The following is a 20,737-nucleotide window of genomic DNA, read 5'->3' as shown; positions in this document are numbered from 1 at the left end:
CATATGATGTGTTGATCTTCTGGAGCACAATTTGCCTCTGTGTTCTCCCATGTAACTATAGGCCTGCATTCGTCTCAACCCTGCCCTTGTAACATTTTTTTTCAACTAATTATATCCATAGAAAGAGTTTTGTGTAAATATGGTTTTAGCAGTTTATAACAAGAAAAGTGGCTTTCACTTATTTTAAGTTCAAGTTCTGTATATTCAATTACTGTTAACAAGCACTCCACCTACTGGCTTACGTGATGCCAAGCAAGCAGTCCATGATACGAAGCAAATCGGCAATAGTAAAAGATATTTCCAAGTCTGCGGTATGAACGGGACCTCAGCTTTATGATCATCAGCCAGGGTCAAGTGTGACTGAATTGCTGTTCACCAAGATTAGGATGATTCCTGGTATTTGTCTTGGCTAAGTGACAACCTAATTGTGAAGAAGATTTCCAACATCAGTTTGTCCTATGAGGGTAGGATGGTTCACTGAGAGGTGGATTTTTGCAACCGCAACAAAGAAGGGGGAAAATCGCATTCCAGAGCATCAAAATACCTTTCATGCATACTTAGAACAAATAAATATCAGTACAAGCATAAGTATAAAAAGTACTTTTGTCCAAAAGAGTTCTTAAATAAAATAGGATATTTATTTTTATAATGAGTTAGAATTATAGACATTGCATATGGTTATTTCTCGTCCACCAATATACCATTTTAAAAACCGTAATATTGCAGTAGCAACAGAAAAATATGTGCTTGAAAAATGTCTTTGACCATTGCTTCCTACCCTGTGAACTTTTTAGCATAGTAGTCTTAGTAATGACTAATTATATGACAGACAAAGAGAGATTAGTATTAGGCATTATAGTGAAATCAAAAGAAATTGAACCAGCTCTATTCCACAATGTCAACATAACGTATAAATCATAACCTTCTGCCTACCCCACCCACCACTATCCATCTTGACATCTCTTTTTAAGGACAGCTTACTATGTAATTATTGCCACCGTGCCTATATTATGGTATGTTTGAATGTGGCAATAAACAATATAGCAATTAATGTGAAATAATACAAGAGCAAATCAAGGCACACAGTCTAGATATTGAGGCAAAGCAGCAGGGACATTGAAAATAAAAGCTTAATGGGCTGTGGTGTGGAAATGCTTTTCCTAATATTGTCTCGGGGTGTTATTGTGAATAGAACTGAAAAAAAATGTTGATGGGAAACTGTCTAACTCTATAAAAGGTTTCTTGGGGTCAAGTGTATTTTATCTCCAACTTTCCATCTTCTCCAGGATTAGTGAAGAATAATCATACACTTTCAATTGCATGGGAAGGCCTCCTGACTCCAGAAACTTTTGCAGTTTGCAGCTAAACCAGGATACAATATGGCACTAAGTAATAGAACCTATTCTGGGTTGATGAATGCTTGTGCACTGATGCTGGAATAGCTTTATAACTGCTTTAGTAAGAGCCCAGTAAAACTGCATCCCAGATGCATGAATTTCTCTTTTGGCTTTGCAAAGGAACTGTTCACAGTTAGGGGGGATAAATCAGTTCCATTAAGCATTTACCCCGCAAAACAGAGATTGAGGAATCTTAGCACATGACGACACAACAAAATTTACCTGACCCTTCCAAGCTAAGGAAAACAAGACAGAAGGTCCTCTCGAGAGGCTGTATCATATATATGTTCTAAGCCTGTGCTGCCCATATGTTCAATAGGACTGTTGAATCTCAAAGTTATAATAATTTGCAACGAGGTGCCAGAACCAATTATTAAATATCATATGATCCAACAGAGATGAAATAAAAATATACAGGGTCGATTTTACTGGCTTTGACTATTATAAGGCATTTAAAGTACTTTGAATTTACAGTTTAACTTCAGGGTTGTATTAACGACATCCTTATGCTAGAATTTTGTTCCCAGCTGAATATGATAAGCTCAATGCAGATGGCATACTTTTCCAAGGACAAAGGGAGTCTTGGCCTTATCCTTTCTTTTTGATTTGTATATCAACTCAGGAAAAGGAGATATGCTATTATGATATCTTCCACTAATGTAAACCTTTATTCAAAAGCGCAAATGACAGCCAAAAGTACAATTCAAGTGAGAAAAAAGGTAGTGTGTGATGGTATCACAGAATGATACAATCTCAGCCAAATCGCTGCCTATAGTGTAGAAAAAGGAGACTCTTAGTCTTCAGTGTAAACAGTCATAATTTATTTACCATGACATCTCTAAAACACGAATGAATAAATGTTTTAAATACTGGTTCTGATCTCAAAGCCAAGGCCAGTTCTTTCTCCCTGATTGCTGTGAATCTACCCTCAGCGAAATAAGAGATGCGGATTGGTGGTTTGCCACGAGTAAAGTGAGGTGCTCAGAAAACGAGGTTTGTTCTGCTACTATTATTTCAAAAGCACGAGTGAGACATTCAGTCGAGTCTCCAGAATCAAAACAAGATTGTTCTACCTTAGTAACATGTTGCTGGAATGAAACCATCTCTTTGAATGAATTTTCTTGAGAATCAAATTTGAAAGGCAAGCTTTCTCTCCAATCTGAGCATAGTGTGTCTGCTGAGGCCTCAGTATGATCAGGACCATGTTTGTCTATGTATGTTTACAGCACCTGTCAGTCGATACATGAGAAACAAGAAGAGTAACGTAAACTGATCCCCTCTATTGCTGAATATTTAATGCAGTCCACTAGAAAGAAAAGCACAAACATTCTACTTTTCCAATGCTTGTCTTCCATGCCCTCTTCTAATATTCTCTCGGGAGAGGTGGGTTTCGATCCTGGTCAGGGCAAGTACCCATTTATTTCAGAATCCTCACTTTCTTGTCTCAGCTTCCTTCCTGGCTCCTAAAATGAAATTTATTTTATTTCAGCCACCTCTGAGCATACTTGTGTGTATATATTTTCAGGAAAATTGGATTTTCCATATAGATTTTTAAATCAGTTTTCAGATCAAGTTCAGAAATATGTAAATTGTTGTGTTGTTGGACCAGGCAGGAGTAGAACACATCTCTCAGATGAAGAGTACCCAATACTATAAAGTGATCTTAAATGAGAAAACTAGTGTCTAAGTCAATTAAAATGGCCAATAATGGGAAAACAAGTGCCCATTCCAAGAGCAATTGTAAGACATTTAACCCAAGGAAAGTTGCATTATACATTTTTATTAAATTGAGGCTATATTCACACTTATTGTGGTTTGAAATGTGAACCAATATTTTCTATCTTTGGTTTCCTTGCTTTAAGATCTCTTAATGTGCATAAGATGTAATTCATAATATCATATGACTGTTTTAAGTTTGCAAGTTACTGTCTCAAAAGTTATAATTTAATTTAAATTGACAAATGCCCATTAAACTATTATGCTCTCATAAAATCGTATCTGACCTGAGATTAATGTAACAAGACTCTGCAATTCCTAAGACTCTTGATTCTTTGTCATTTTAACCTTATTTACAACGCAACACAGTCAATTTTAAAGAGCACTATCATTTAGCACAATATAAAGTATTAGCTTTCAAAGATGTATTCAAATCCTATTTAAAGCTTAGATCTGCTGTTTTTCAATAATCTTTATAATAAGGAAAAGAGAAAAAGATTGAAGTCCTAGTAACAAAAAAATACACTTATGCCTACTCAAATCCTTCCTGAAAGACATGCAAAATGATATTAATAACTCTTAAAATAGTTTGTAGATAATCTGCAAATATAGATTTTGGGAGAGAGAGAGAAGAAAACTTCTGTAAATCTAAAATGCGTAATAGGATCTGTAGAAAGGAACTCCAGCCACTTTCCAAATGGAGGTCTTCACATTGAGAGTGAGGATAGTGCCACGCACAAAAAAAAAAAAAAAAAAAAAAAAAAAAAAAAAAACAGAAGAAAATAAAAGAAAATGTAACAAAACTCTTGTCTGAACAATTACACTACTCTCATTGGGGAAGTGTTACACTCTGAAGTGGCAGCTTGGAAACTCCAACATATCTATATGCTAATTTCTTAACATCTGATTGTATTCCAGTTTTGATCTGGGCCACCCTGAAGGGTCTGACTTCCTTTCAAGCTATCAGTTTCATTCCTCCTCGCAGGTAATCCCCATGAAAAAAAAGATTAATAAGTATAAAAAGGATTAGGATAAAACATAACAGAATTTCACGGAATTCCGCCATTTTGTGCCATTATATTTTGTTAATGTTAACAATAGATTTTGTATATTCAATACTTAACCCATGACTGACACAATGCTAAATGCTTTTAGGATATTATTTCATTATATTCTCTCAGAAACCCTGCAAGTACATATATAGTTTATTTGTTTGCTTTTTAGATGGAGTCTCACTTTGTCACCAAGGTAGAGTGTAGTGGCATGATCTTGGCTCACTGCAACCTCCTCCTCCCAGGTTCAAGTGATTCTCCTGCCTCAGCCTCCCGAGTAGCTGGGACTACAGGCTTGTGCCACCATACCCAGCTAATTTTTATATTTTTAGTAGACACGGGGTTTCACCACGTTGGCCAGGATGGTCTCGATCTCTTGACCTCTTGATCTGCCCACCTCCCAAAGTGCTGGGATTACAAGCGTGTGCCACCACGCCCGGCCCCGGCAAGATATTTTTCTGTCTGGTTCTCAAATGAGGTAGTTGAGGCATAGGATGGCTAAGAGAGTTACTGTAGGTCATAGAACACTAGTAGTGGCTTAGAGATTCCTACATAACTATGCCTAAATCCCAGGTTCATACTCAAAACTCTACTCTGTTCCTTCTCTAAATTTCAGCCCTTAGAAATTAACCATTTAGTGTTGAAATTGGAAATGCCACATGATGATGCAGGCACATGATTTACTTCCCAGCAATGGGAATGAAGTCACAGTAGGACAACTTTTAAGTTTTGAGGATAAAATGAACTAGTGTCAGTATAGCATGTAACATATAGAAGAGGTTCAAATGTGTTGCATATGATTATAATTAATATTAGTAGTAACAAAGCCTCACAAAATCACATGGGTTTCAATTTTATAGTACATATATGGAAATCAGCTCAAGGGAAACATACAATGTCCAGGAGAGGGAAAAAAAAGTTTAATGATGTTACCCCAAGCAGTTCCTTTCATTTTGACTTCCACAGTTTCATCTTTGAGCTCAAGAGGACCATGTGATGTGATTCATCCTGGTTGAACTGATTGTGTAGTTAGGAAAACAGAAAGCAACACTTCCTTTTTGCTTCTACCAATAGCACACTCAAAGAGGTGGGATTTGAAGCGTCATCTTTTAAATGAAACATTAAATTCAAGGACAAGGACTTATAATCCACTAAGATTTTCTTTAACAGAATATAGCTTGTCTCAGTGTTTGTGCTTATTTAAATTAACCATCAAAAATTATCTAATTCTATTTCCTTCTGTGTGTGTCTCATCACTGCTACAAAGAATGTGTATGTGATTTTTTAAAAAAATTACATCTATGGTAAAATGACTAACATTTTATTAAAATAATGGCAGAAATGACTGCCTAACATGGGTAAAGCAGAAGAGACTGAGATATTTCTACATTTTGGTAAAAGGGAAATTTGGACCCTGAGTTTAACAAGTGACATAGAAACATAAACTTTTATTATAAATCATGTACTATAGTGATTTGGTAAGGTAAGGAGATGAGATGAATGATAGAAAAGTTGTAAAATGGAAATTTTGTTGTTCTTATTTCAAAAGTTGATTAGATAAGCAGTTATGAAAAAATTAATTGTAGTAGTAGAGTATTTCTAGGCTGTAAAGAATGAATTGGTTCACGAGTGCCACCCCCTAGAAATTATAGGTTGTGTATTCAGTGATCACAGAGTACAGTGATTCACTGAAGGAAGACACTGTCCTACCTGAGGTCATTGCAGACTTTTCTCAGTAACAAAAGCATAATTGGTCCTGTATGTGTTAAGAGTTTTCTATAATTTCAATACACAGGTATTTTTAAAGATGATTTAATTAATACAAGGATTTAAGCAAATTGAATTTAGATTTTCAAAATGTGTGTAATGATATTTTTGAAGTTTCAAATGTTTAGAAGAATCTTAGTCTAAGTGATAAATGTTATCCCTAACTGAACAAATTAAACATTTGTGGCATAAAAAAAATTAAGATTAGAATTTACAAAGCTCAAACAAGAACCATTTTTTTCTGTACAAGACCAAATGAAGGCACATGCTACATCACTATATGTACTAAAAATTCAAATTACCTAATATTCCTGAGAGCAGTTATTTCTGGCAGTGACAGAATATTAACCAAGAATTTTGTTTTGATAAAATTTATACCAGATTGCCTTTTTTACAAAATTGAAGATATTATTAAAATGATTTTTCACTTCAATTTCCCTCCCCTTCTTAACCAAAAAAATAACAAACAATATAACCAAGAAATCACACTTGGATCATGATCTGTGTTGGACTAGCCCAATGTTTTCTGTGACTTGATCTGTATAAGTTATCAATAACTAAAATGATTTGTTTGGAATTAAGAATTCACTTGTCAGTAAATTTTTAAACTTAATGATTGCAAAATACTAAGAAAATGCTAAATACAGCGATAAATTGATACATATACTGCTTCTTAGGAGATTAATTCTTTTAACTCTGTGTGTGCCCATCAAGATTGTATGATTTCTTAAACCTCTATTAATTGAGTACACAAATAAGAATATGCAAAAGGTGTTCTTTCATTTACTAATAGTTGGCCTAGCTGTTGAAAAGTTGGTTGAAAAGTGAAAAATTCAAAAAATTATCTCATCTATATCTCTGTATCTACATCTCTCTAGACCAAATATTTGGGACACATAGAAACAATTTTAGCTACTTTGTTCTTCTGTGTTGCCAGTTACCAATTAGACCAACTAATTTAATCAATTCAGAATATTTTGCAAAGCTACAGGTGTAAATAGAGTAATAAATTGTGAATATTTTTTTAAAACACAGGAGCTGGGTAGTCATGAAAATTTAGACCACATATTTTTGCCATACTAAAACTCATTTGGTTTCAAAGGTATGTCCTACATTTCTAAAAATAGGAAAACTTACAATCTTTTAAGGGGATATTGCATTATATAAGGCTTTTAGTTAACTTCACACTGACAAATTAATAAACATATTGTCAATATACTTTAAAGAAAAAGTTAAGTCAATATTATGTCTTCCACACAAGTCCATATTATGAGAACTTACCAATATGTATGCATACACTGGTACCTGGCTTAAAGTCTGTCATTTAGCTGAGACTCATGCTGAATTAATAAATAAATACATATAATTATATAACTGCATGTACACACATTTCTTAAATTTATAATTAATGTTTAGATACTCATCATGGGCACATATCCAGGGAGCCAAACTAAAGTTTTTGACATTAACAATCTCATACATTGTTAAATAATTATGGTCTGCTGGAAAATAAAAAATAAGCATAATTATTTCTCGTTTTAAATAATTAATTTGATTGACAAAATGATACTTTATCCAGAGAGCCAACATAGGTAGCATTCTATTTAAAAAAAAGAAGAAAGAAAGAAAGAAAGAAAGAAAGAAAGAAAGAAAGAAAGAAAGAAAGAAAGAAAGAAAGAAAGAAAGAAAGAAGAAAAAAGTTGTAACCTATTCCTACTCCTAGTCCTTAACCTAAAACTAGCGTAATGCTCCAGTGGATCAATTTGTCTTACTGTTACTTTGGTTACGTAAAAGGTAATCAACGTACTTTAATTTCAAAGACTGGGTTCCCTGGAAAAAAAATTAATTAAAAATATCATTTTCAATGCCATTTAATTACGAGATTTGACTGTCCAGCTATTCTACAGTTGTGTTTTGTTTTTATTCAATGGATTGAATGTTGTGTTTTATTTTCAACAGATGTGACTTTCAGTGCACTGGAGAGCAATTTATGCATTTGGCTTAGAATTTTAAATGAATATACACTCTAATGATTTGCCCAATATAAGTGGTCACTTTAAAAAGTAGTACTGAAAGCAAGAAAAATTACTTAAAGGATCAGTTACATCTAAAATGATGAAATCAATAACAATATTTTCTCTGTGATTCTTTCCCTCTGATAAGCAAAATCATTGCTTAAAAGCCGCATTAAAATTTAATCACAATCTGTGTGCTTTAGTAATTGATAATTTCTGGACAGCTGTCTTCTGCTTTGTTTAAGTCTTGTGTTCCTTGTGTTTAAGTTATGCCTTTTAATAACTGAATTAAGTATGTTTGGTTTTAAAATCAATTATTAAAATATGATCATATTTTGTCATCTTCCAATAGTGGCTTATGGTTTTATATTCCTTTACAACAGTGTTAAAACTGGGGTGAAAACCTCATGAGTGGTTAAACTACTAGAAACTTATATAAATTATACAATCATGTTTTGACCTTAATGTATTTTTTCAAATTAAATGTGAATAGATAACAATTTGTGTTAATGATCTTAAAATAAGTACTTTAGTTTTAGACTGTGAGCTAGAATCTTCTCTAACTCAGCTTTCTTTAACTTGTGCCTAGTATTTTGTATGCCATATATTGAATAATAAAAATGTATGTTGAATGATTTCCTAAAGGATTCTTAAAAATATTTTCTTAGATCCTTTAAAAAATTCTTAACTCTAAGAACTATCTCAGCCATGGCAATTGAATGTATACGACATCCTCAATATTTAAAGGGATAGATGATCACTTGTTAAGTATCAGTACTTCATTTAGCACAGATTATGTAACAGCCAGTTCAGCAATTATTGCTATTCCATAGTTCCTCCCTCTGTGTGTTTCAAAGGAAAGGAATAAAGCAAGATTATCTTTCAAAGTACTTCCTCTGATTACATCCCTACTCTCTAATCACCTAACACAACTGCCCAGACTTGAAGTGATAATGTCATATTTATTATAGGATGACTATTTAAAGGATCAATATATTCGATGTTAAACTACGCATTTAAATTTTGAAGGCTAAAATAGCTGACACAGTGGTCATATTATATAGCCTTGTGGTAAAATATTTTTTATTATGTTATTTTAATGTACTCAACTAAATCAATAAGGTTAACTGCATTTGCCAGGATTAGGACCAATAAAATTTGTATCTATTCAATAGCATAATTTATGTGTTTGTATTTACTTTTGCCTTTGCATGAGATGCTAATTAATTCAATACTTCTGCAGAAACTAATAAATAAGTAATAATTAGATAAACACATTGCAAAAACGTAATTTGAAAGGAGCAGATTGAAGTGGCTTGGGAATATAAGTAGCCATATAGTATGTCAATTAAGAGAAAAACTGAAATATTCCAAATATGTCCACAGTATGTCCAAATATGTCTGCAATATGTCCAAATATATGCACAATATTGCAAAATTTAAAATAGTGCATATTTTAACATATATAGAAAAAGGAGCATGGACCTTCAGGCTGGTTATCTGAAAAATAAAAAAAAATTATTCCTAATGTCAATTCAAAGGTATAATTTACTTGAAATTTAATTTATAAGTCAAAATGCATTATTTATATAACATATATTTTGATATATATAAATTATGTAAGACGGGAAAATTATTCAACCATAAGCGGGTACTTGATTCCCTTAAATAAGATTGCTTGTTTGGGTAGTGAAGGGTATTGGAATAAGCGTGTCTTAAAATGCTGTGGCAAGGCCATGTGTTCATATGCCTCATTTTGAACAGAGAAAATGTATCATAAAGCAATGTAAGGATGCGTGTTAGAAAGCATGCAGCAAATGAAGTTTCATTTCCCTTGAAAGTAGAATCTCCATAAGTTACTAATGTCAGGGTTGTTGTTATCTTTATTTTCACATCATTTTTTTCAGTGTTCTGTATTCCAGTTTGTTATGTTTAAATGTTCAGGAACTAAAACTGCTTTTACAAAATAACCCTGGAAAACTATAAAAATCACAAATCCTTCCAGGGAATTAATCTGAAGTAAAATCATTTTAACACGCTATTTTTTCTCCCAGTAATTTTCAAAAGCATTTTTTTCTAAGATCAGATTTTGACACTATCCTTTTTTTTTTCACACTATGATGTGACTCCTCCTATTATTAAACTTTATGGTTTGAAAAGTCTTTCTTATTTTACTGCCTCCAACATATTAGGTTACTTTTTTAAGAAAAGGTGAACATATTAGCATTACATAAAATGTTAAAGTGACAAAGAGTTAAACTAGGAATTTTAGATGAATACACTAGCAGTTTGCCATTCTGACAGCAAAAGCCAAGCTAGTGCTTAAAAAAATGCAAGTTTGAAAAATGCAAATGGTGTTATCCAAATATGCAGCCATATGTCCATAATACACACATTTTTTGGGGAAAAATTTGTAAAGATTTCTATCACAGAATTGTATCTCAAAATGGTGGGGGTCTTGTTTTTTATATTGTGTTCCCATGAAGATGGTAAGATATGAAATTATGTTTCAAAATCTTTTAAATATATTAGGATGGAAAAAGACATTATTTTTAGGTTTTCACGGGAATTTGGCTCTATGTTTTAACATTCCATTTTGAGTAGGTGCTCTACTTTATCTATAATATAGCTAGCAAAATTTTCCAAAATATCCAGATTCTAGTCACAAAATTTTCTATTCAGTCAAGTAAAGTTTAAAACATAATCTCTTTGAACAACAAGTTAACAGTCCTTGGAAGTCAACATCTATGAGTCAAGGAAAAACCATAATTAGTTTGAATAATGCTGAGCTGTGAAATTTGGATAACCTTTAAGAACTTTGCTCTGTTGATCACAGCATCAATAACAATAGGCGAGTGGAAGCCAAATGCAAGTGGTGAAACCTCCAACAGGAAAATATCAATTAATCTTTTTCAATAGAGTTGAAGTAGGTGTAATCCTCTCATTAAATAGTTTGAACGTTTTTCCAAGTAAACAAAGAAGGGATAATGAGTGATGCCATCCGACTTGTTTACATGGAGAATCTTCAAGAGGCTTAAGCATAACCTCTCAAGACAGAGGTCTTCTTAGCCACTGGTCACTAATTACCCTCTTTTAAAGATGTTTGTATAAGCAAAGAGACTGTGTTTTTAGACTTAACCTGAGAATGCCATTTAAAGTGCCAATATTTTATACTTAAGCCAATGTATTGAGCAGTGTCAAAATTTGTGGGATCCTCACAAACCCCCCAAAGAAAAATTATTTCCAATATATATTTGAATAAATGTTCATTCTCTTAAAATTCTTACTAAAAGAGCTACTTCTATTATAAGAAATAATTCATGCTTAACTGCTAGAGACAGGGTATAACTACTGATTGAACTACAGCACCCTCAGACCTCCAATTGCTGTGAAAATTCTGGGTTGGAAAGGAGAAGAGAGGACTGGAATTAACATCTGCTGTGTCATCTGCCAACCAGTTTGCCCTTGATATTTAAGCAATTTCAGTAAATACGTTCTTCAGTCCACTTGTCACAATGCAAGTATCATTTAAAAATCACTTGATGCTTTCAAGTTGTTGTATGATATAGGCACCAATAGGTGTTAATTATTGTTACAAGCATTTTTGATGTACCAGGTATATGTCTGTAATGGACCTAAAGGAAGAGAATTTTACCATGATATTTAACAAAGGCCCACACTTCTTACCGTGCTTATTCTTAATATTGCTATCTCCATGAGCTTATATGTGACTGAATATATATTAATGAAATGAGTATCAGTAACTTTAAGTCGGCAACAGCATAGTTGTAATTTCTAAAGCAGTCTGTGTAAGAAGTTTGATTTGCTAAATTAATCAGCACAAATCTTATAGAAGATGTGGTCAAAATTATAAATAGGGAAAGGAGAGATGAAATTCTTGAATAATGTTAACTCCAGTAAAATGGATTTTTTTTTTGCTACTAACTCAGTTTCAACAATTTACATTTACAATGCTATTTTGATACTCTCTTTGGATTCTGCTCTGTGGATTAAAACATGAAAGTGTAAGAGCTTTACATGGAGTTCAATACAAAGAGAAAATTTACGTTTTCATATCTTTAATTTGTGATTGCTGTTTTCTTTATATATTAAAACAGTATGTATTTTGAAGTAAAATTTTATTATTTCATATAACAAATAAACCATGAGAAAGTATGATTTATGTAGTCATGAATTCTTATAAGTCTATGCTACTCTGAGGATGAAACTTAAAGATGGACAGATTTGGAAGAAAATTGAGAGAAGCCTATGGCTTTGTCAGTGGTATCTAGTGTTTTAGTAATATCTAATACTGGAAACATCATCAGATTTTAGCATCAGAAATTTGATTCTAATGACATTTGAATGTTTTGTATGCCACAGAAAGATTTCAAAAACCACCAAATTTTTAATAAATCTGCGTATATCTAATTATGTAACAGTAGATAAGTTGCTTAAGTGCAATTTTCTTGTCTATAATATGGAAAGATTTTATTAAAACACCTTTAAGAACCCTTTCAAGCTCTCTGATTCTATGAATATGATACAGATATTAGTATGGGCAAATAAACAAGAATCACTGCTTCTTGTTTATTTTAATGTGTTCCAATAATTTCTTTATAGTCTGTTGATGGAAATTGTGTGTTATTCTAATAAAACTTTAGAAAAATTTATTTGTGTGTGTAGGCACAAATCTAGTAACATATGTGAATAAATATATGATATACTCTTGTAATTGAAAGTGACTCTGGGAAAAAATAGAATTGCTTTTTAATAGAACATACAGTAGGTGTTTTGGCCTTATTTAACAGTGTGGTTAATTGTTAAGAAGAGAACGAATTATTTGTAGTGACACCAAATGCTCGTTGTGTATAGAAAACCTTAGTCAAAGTTTACTTTTATTATGTTTTGTGTGGTTGATGAAATTCCACAGCATCTAAACACAAAAAACATCGTACTTATTAAAATCACACACAAAATATCCTTCTGCCCTTATGCTTGTTTATTTTTCCAAGTTTCTGTTTGTTAGAGATTGTCTATTATTGGAAAATTAATTTAGAGACGCATTTACACCTACACAGTCACCCATTTGATTTCCAGATACTTGTGGAATAGCTCACTGTTGGTTAAATGAGAGGTGTGTTGGCCAATTAGCATACAGTTGGGCTTAGTCAATTTGCATATTTCTGTGTCTATTACTAGAAGCTACTTTCTATGACACTCAAAACTTTGTAATTTGGTGAGATTTTTAAGCTATAAGCAGTGATTATAACTAAGAAACGCCATTATGTAGCAAATATAAATAAAACTTTTTAAAATTACATTTTTGCTTATTTGTTTCTTAAAAGCATATCTGACCTCAAAGAATATCATTAACTTTGCCTATCTGCTTTTAAATATATATATTCCCAAATAATATTTGATTCATATAAAACAGAGAAGGTATTCAGTATATTTGTTACACGATTGTATGAAGAAATTATGAGTTTTAAATGCACATATTTGACTTTGCCAGGTTAGAATGTTTTGTAATTGTTAGCGTGATCTGACAACTAAGCAGGAGCAATTTTATCTTCTTGCTGTTTATATTATCTGTAATGCAAAAGACAGCTTCACAATCCTCAGAAGAATCTTAGTGCTTGCCAAGTACATTTCCCCCCTGACATTCTTAAATGCAATATTTTCATTTTATATCATGCCATGTGACATAAAACCAAAAAAAAATGCCTACCCTAGTTGTTTAAGCTCTTATTTCTCAGAATAGAAAAACTGCATTTTATGTATCATTTGTTAATAGGTGAGATTTTACTGGAAAAAAAAGTAGACCATTTACTTTGGGAGAGACAATACATTTTTCAAAATATGGCAAGAGTGTCAAATAGCAGAACATTGTTCATTGATCTGAATAAGATTATTATAAATTGATCTGAATAAGATTATTATAAATTGTTCTCCACCATTACCATGCTCTCACCCAGACTAGTGCTTTAGCTAAACACCAGCCAGTCAGCCTGAGTTGCCAATGAGATACAGAGACTATCAGAATTCCTTGAAGAAGAAAAGGAAGGTTGGTCTGTACACAGAAACAAGCTCAGTAACTACCTCAAGAATATTAGTAGAAGCAGAAAATTAGTGCTCTGATTTTACCACAATCAATACATCTTAGGAAACAAGTCAGAGTTGAAACTTAATGATTACCTTAGCTTCATTAGTTAAGCAAGGGAGAACTAGAACAACCTCTAACCTTCACTTAAGAACAACTTCCCTCATGGGGTCCTTAACTCCTTGCCGTTTTTACAATAGGGAAAGAAGAAATTTATAGTCTTTCAGCCCCTGCTCTCTTTGCTTTGAGTGAGGGGGATTGAAACACTTAAAGTAAGCAAAGAGAAAGAAAAGTCACAAATGAGTCACTAAGTGGAATAAAATCTGTGCTTTCATCAAAACCTTCTGTGACTCATCGATATTTTTTTCTCCTCCACAATATATCATGGTAAAGTCACTGCCTTAGTCACTCAATCAAGGGAGAATTGCATTTGCGTTCATTTCTAAAAATGAAGTCATAAAATTTCTCTGAGTGAAAAATGATGAACTATATTAACTCAGTTTGCATACATCCCAAACAAGGCAGGGAAGAAACCTGATTTGTAACTGTTGATGTCACTGGAATTCAAAGATGTGTACAATTTCTAAGCTTGTTTTCCATTCCAATTTGGTGAGAGAAAGTATTTTCTTCAATTATGTGGATTTCCAAAATTTTTGAAAATTTTCTTACAAGCACTGTTAGCTAATTCTTGGGATCTGAGTAAATAATGCTATGATATAACAAAACCAAAAGAAATAGAAATCAGTGTGTTAGTATTTATAAAAAGCTGTACTTGTCCAAATAAGCCATATAAACACTGAGTGTCATATAGACCTCATCGATTTCTTTTAGTTCAAATTAGAAACTATAAGCCTCAGTCAGTATCATGAAGTAGAAAATGTTACAGATAGATATAGTTAGATACATAGGTAGGCAGATAGCTAGGTAGGTAGGTAGATAAATGATATAAAGAGAGAGAGGGAGACAGAGAGAGACAAATACAGAGACAGAGAGAATAGATAGCTATTTCCTTAACTGTAAGGCAAAATTAAAAGGCAAAACTGTAAGGCAAAATTAAACAATAAAACCACAAAATACCTGATGAGAACTCAAAAAATTTGCAAGTTTCTCCATGGCTAGATTTTATTAAGACTCAAATAAGGCTTTAAAGACAAAGTGAAATGATGGTCAGGATAAAATGAGAGTTGGTCTTTAAGTCAGGTAAACTACTCTTCTTAATACACCATTCTGATTTGGATTCCATGCCTATTTGGGACTCTGGAGAAACTAAGTTATTTATTATAAGATAGTGCTTGGATTCTAAAACTGTGACCAAAAAAATAATAATAACACCTATGGCACTGTACATAAAACAGTTACAGCAAATAGAAAAAAAATCATATCTTACTAACTGTAAGTTTATAGATATTTTTGAATAGATATTCTTATATTTGTCTGAGAATATACAAGTATTATTTTTGTGTGTAATGGTTGTCTTCTGACATCCATTTTGAGAGGTAAAGGCTCACAATTTGTCTGTAAATAGGCCAAATTGCTTAATATAGCTTTGGACTAATGTATTATCAGAGTACCCCTCCAGTGCTTTGTTTAGCTGGGAAATTTTCAGCATGGAGTCGAGAATCCTTGTGCTTTAGAAGTTCATTCTGAAATGTTCATTGCTACTTTTAGGAAGTTCAGTGAATGCGACTTTGGCAACTTAATCTCAATAAAGGAAGGTCACCTCTTCAAAGTTCAGAAAGTGCCATCATTCTGACTTTTGTCACATAGCAGGAAATGAAGAGTAGCACCATGCCCTTTCTTCTTCTTTTCCCTGTCCATGTTTCTCAGTTCTTGACCCCTCTGTCTTCCTCTATACAAGAGAAATGACCTTATTTTACCTCTATAATCCCCCAATAAAGGCACTGAACCCAACTTCTTGGGGTTAATTATCTGATCTTCTCTGGTCATCTTCCTACTCAAATCCTTTGTGCTGTTAGAATTTCCATCCAATTGTTTCCTTGCTTGCCCATTTGTTGGACCCTAGCAGGGCAAAGTCAGGCTAATAAAGGACACAGTCTTTTAGATACTGATATGAAATATGTATAAAATAGGAAATATTATGTATGTATGTCTGTTTTTAAAGAAATACAATCTTTGTTTCAATCTCAATCTAAAACAAGATTTAGCATCTCTTTTAATAAAGCCCTCAGGAGAGTTTGTCCAAAAGCTGAACCAAATGATTTTCAGGAGAGAGATAGTACACACTAAGTTCCCAATTTACTACCTAGGAGAATATTATAAAATGCAGTAATACATGCACACACAGACACAACATTTAAGCTATGTGTAGTTTATTTTGAAACGGTGTTTTTATGCAAATTTAAAAGTTCATTATTATTTTAAATGTAAGAAATGTTACATATTTTTTAAAAGGCATATATTTATAACAAAAATTTGATTTTGCCTTATTTGTGTCAATTTCAATTGGATTTTCTTAAAGGCCGAAGATGTTCAAATACTCCTTATCACCACTGTGTTTCTTACCCATTTTTGATACCTAAGATATGTAAAACAAATGGATTAAGACTTTATGGTTGCTAGAGTAAGTTAGCCTTACAATTTCCAAGTGAAGCAGAAAATATATACTCAATGCAAAATCCTGAGTTGATATTTAGCTTTATCCATACATACAGGTCTAGTGTTCACCACACTTGTTCTAATCATTAATCACTTTAAAAGTCATATTGTGGCGGGACACAGTGGCTCACACCTGTAATCCCAGAACTTTGGGAGGCCGAGGTGGGCGGATCACCTGAGGTCAGGAGTTCGAGACCAGCCTGCCCAACATGGTGAAACCCCATTTCTACTAAAAATACAACAGAATTTGCCAGGCATGGTGGCACATGCCTGTAATCTCAGCTACTCGGGAGGCTGAGGCAGGAGAATCACCAGAGCCCTGGAGGCTGAGGTTGCAGTGAGCCGAGATTGTGCCATTGCATTCCAGCCTGGGCAACAAGAGTGAAACTCCATCCAAAAAAAAAAGTGATATTGCACAGATGATTTTTTCAAGGAAGCAAAACTATGGAATTTTAAGCTTTCAAGACCAGCCCAGAGGAAAATCATAAATAATAATAATAATAACACTAATAATATAACAATCTAAAGAGTCTATCTCTGATGTATCTTGCATAGGACCCTTTTGAGAAAATGTAACCTTAAATAAAAATGTCCACAGGGAGGGAGGCACAGGGTTCAGGTAACACAAATCAGTGGTATTCTAAAATGGAATTTATAACTTCTGTGACTTGTCAATGTTAAATACTAAAAACCTGTAAGCTCCAGACATAAACACCTTCAGAGTGTGCTTAAGGAAATAGGCTCTCAGATTTAATACAATTTAATCTCATGACTACAAATCAACTATCTTTCTCTTATAATTTGTTGTTATGGAAAACTATGAACTCTTCAGTGTACTTAAAACCAGGAAATGTTCTTCTTAGTTTATACTAGTTATCAAAAGCGGTGGAAGAACATAGGAAGCTGACTCTGAGAAGCAGATATCTTTAGTAAATATGACTAAGGGATTATGACTTTTGTTGGTCACAGTGAATTGCCAGAATCCAATGATTCAGGCAATTGTTTTTGCTAAAATGGTTTGATATAAGGTTATTTCTTTCAGGCATAATATTTTTTAATGTCAGCCTTTACTAACCAAAGGAAAAGAGTCATGAAAAATGGATGAAGAAACACATTTTAATCTAATGAATCATATCCTAAAAAATGACCGGCAAGTGTAGTAGAGACATAATAGATTTGCTAAAGTTAAAATTACTAGTTATTTGCATAATCCCAACATTTGTCTGTTAAAACTATATGTACCCACATATTTTTTTTGTTTCAAAAAGAACAGTAGGCAAAATAGCCATAGAGTGAAAATTCATGGATCTGACAAAAATTATATATGATAAAGTCTATTTATGCTGAATAAATCCCAAATTTACTTTTTCTTTATTCAAAGTTTGAATATAGAGCTGCTTCTTAGTTTTATGCCAACTTTTGAATAAATGAGTCATAAGAAGTAAAGCTATTGGTTGATAACAGAAAATATAATAATAGTCATTACATTTTGACATTTCTATTGCACCTTTCACCTTGATAAAATCTAAGCAATTAATCTGAAAGTCATTTCTCTACTCAGAATTTTCAGGCCCCAACTAAATCCAGTTATCTTCTAAGTTACCTCGAAGTGTAAGCAGAGCATCCACTGCCCTGTTGGCCTGTCAACCTACATGAATAGCACTTGCTGCTAACAGACTTCTGAGGCCAGGTGAATGTATACGGACCTTTAAATAATTGCCAGTAGGTCAAAAAAGCTAATGTCATTTCATATCCAGTAATGAATCATACAACTTCGCTGACATTATATGTCAAGGCTAGGCATGCCCAGCCACTAAGCAGTTAATCTGTCAACCCAACAGAATATTAGTATCTTGAAGTTTTAAGGGCACTTCAACATGTATAATTTAAATTCCAGCCAGGTACAGGAAACAGTTTTACAACATTTCTGTCTTATCAACTGACTGTCTTAACATCTTCAGTAGATGGGCAATTCTAAGTGTCAGGAGAATATCTACTGTTGTCTATAGGTTTAATCTTAGATGCCTATTTTTTTATGTTGCTAAACACATTTAAGACTTTCTAAGTATTTAAATCTGATGAATAAAATATTTAAAACACTGTGCTAAAGGTACTAGAGGTTAAAAACCTCTAGAGTTTTTAATTGAGTTAGAAACACTATTCTAAAGGTTAGAATATATCCCACAGCACAGTGGTTGCACAAAGGAAGGCATAGCCATTCTACCTGGGTAAAAGAGTAGATCAGAAAAGGCTTCATGGACATAATGTTTTATGGAAAAAATGTTATTCAAAAAATACTATGTAATAAAATTTTATTTACATTATTACCTAAGTTACATAAAAAAATGAATAACAAAATGAAGGAGGCCAATGGATTAAACATGGTGCCTCTGCAGGCTTGAATGATGGTTTTGTTTTGTTTTGCACAGTCAGGGGATCATGTAATATTTGATATTCAGGGGAAAAAAGTCAAAACAACAACAAAATTTGTGGGAACTAGAACAAAACACATTGGGTCTACTTGAGGAAGAAGATGATTTTTTTCATAATCACCCCTCTCCTACTTTAATTAGCTAGCATCAGAAAAGAGAGTACTTTCAAGAAAAGGGGTAAAGAATCCTAAATGGATCTACCACAGAGACAAACTTAATAATTCTACTACCTCTACAACAGTTAGATAACATTCACCGTGAGACAGCTGAGTATATGTCGGCTTCTAAACTATAGCATGCAGGCACGTAAAACAGTATTTGCATTAACACACTCTTTATGAAATGAATTTGAAAGACTTTTCTGAGTTGTCCTGGAAAAAAAAAGGCAGCCTCCCACAGCTGGTTCCTCTATTTTTGGCTTCTCCTATCCCTGTTTTCATGGCAGCTGAGAAATATTAATGTGAGAAAAGTATCTTTTATTTTAGTCTTTAGAAAAGAACTCAACAGAAAACCCTGCAACTTCAGCAGTAGAGGATAAGAGTTCCCAGATCACACTGTGGAAGTACATTATTGAAACAACCTGTAGGAAAGGGAACATAATATAAAATAATATGTTCCACGTACATATGACCTACCCAAAGCTTATGCTGTTTACATATAATGATTAAATAAACATATTTCACCAAAAGTTAATAGGTCCCCTAGGAATGATTACATAAAATAGGTTTGTAATCAATCTCACACAGAGAAAAGGCACAGTGGAAGAAAAAAGATTTATTTGATCCACCACCATTCAACAGAAACAAGTGATGAACAGATCTATTTGAAGATTGGAGAAACATTTAACTTTATGAGAAATTTTCCTCCTGACCTTTCTTGTGATACATGCATACATATAAAATCAAATGCTTCATGACATTAATCTAGAAAAAAAGTACCTGTCACATTTTATTCAGCAAACTGGCTTTTAAAAGAAATACAGAATTTTAGTCCTATATCCAAACCACATTTAGTCCTATATCCAAACCACATTTAATGACAAGTTACTTGAGTTTTATTGACTCAATCAGATCATATGGTGAGTCATTTCCAGACATATCGATAAACTCATTGATTCCTCTCTTTCTTGTAGTCACTGGACTATAGAAAAAAGGATCAGTAGCCATTTGACCTTCATTGTGTATTAAACAAACACCAGATGGCAAGGATTCATTCAGGAAATCCATTCTTTCTTCTTCATAGTCATGTTCACACTGTTGCTTCCCACTGAGCCTTTATCTCTGTTTGTCATGGTGCCAGAGCTGCCTGCATAGCACCTTTCATGCATCACAGCTTTCAAATCTTGTCCCATTAGTTTCATTTTGTTTCCATCATAAATAATCTTCCACTTTCTCATACACTCTTTCATTATCTAATAATGGGCTGGGTCATTATACAAAGGAGCCAAGTATTAAAGGGTTAGTGAATACAGTTTGTCCACTTGGTTTCTGGCCAGTGTGTGAACTATTTATTAAACAGATGAATTTATGCAACTAAAAAAAAGAGAGACCTAAGGAATACAAACATCCTCATCCTGCTAACAAGTTTTCAAGAACACTACACATAAAAATGAGGACATTTTAATCTCAAATTGGAAACT

The sequence above is a fragment of the Nomascus leucogenys genome, chromosome 22a, assembly GCF_006542625.1.
Source record: "Nomascus leucogenys isolate Asia chromosome 22a, Asia_NLE_v1, whole genome shotgun sequence".
Lineage (NCBI taxonomy): Eukaryota > Metazoa > Chordata > Mammalia > Primates > Hylobatidae > Nomascus > Nomascus leucogenys.
Note: the sequence above shows the minus strand (reverse complement) of the source record.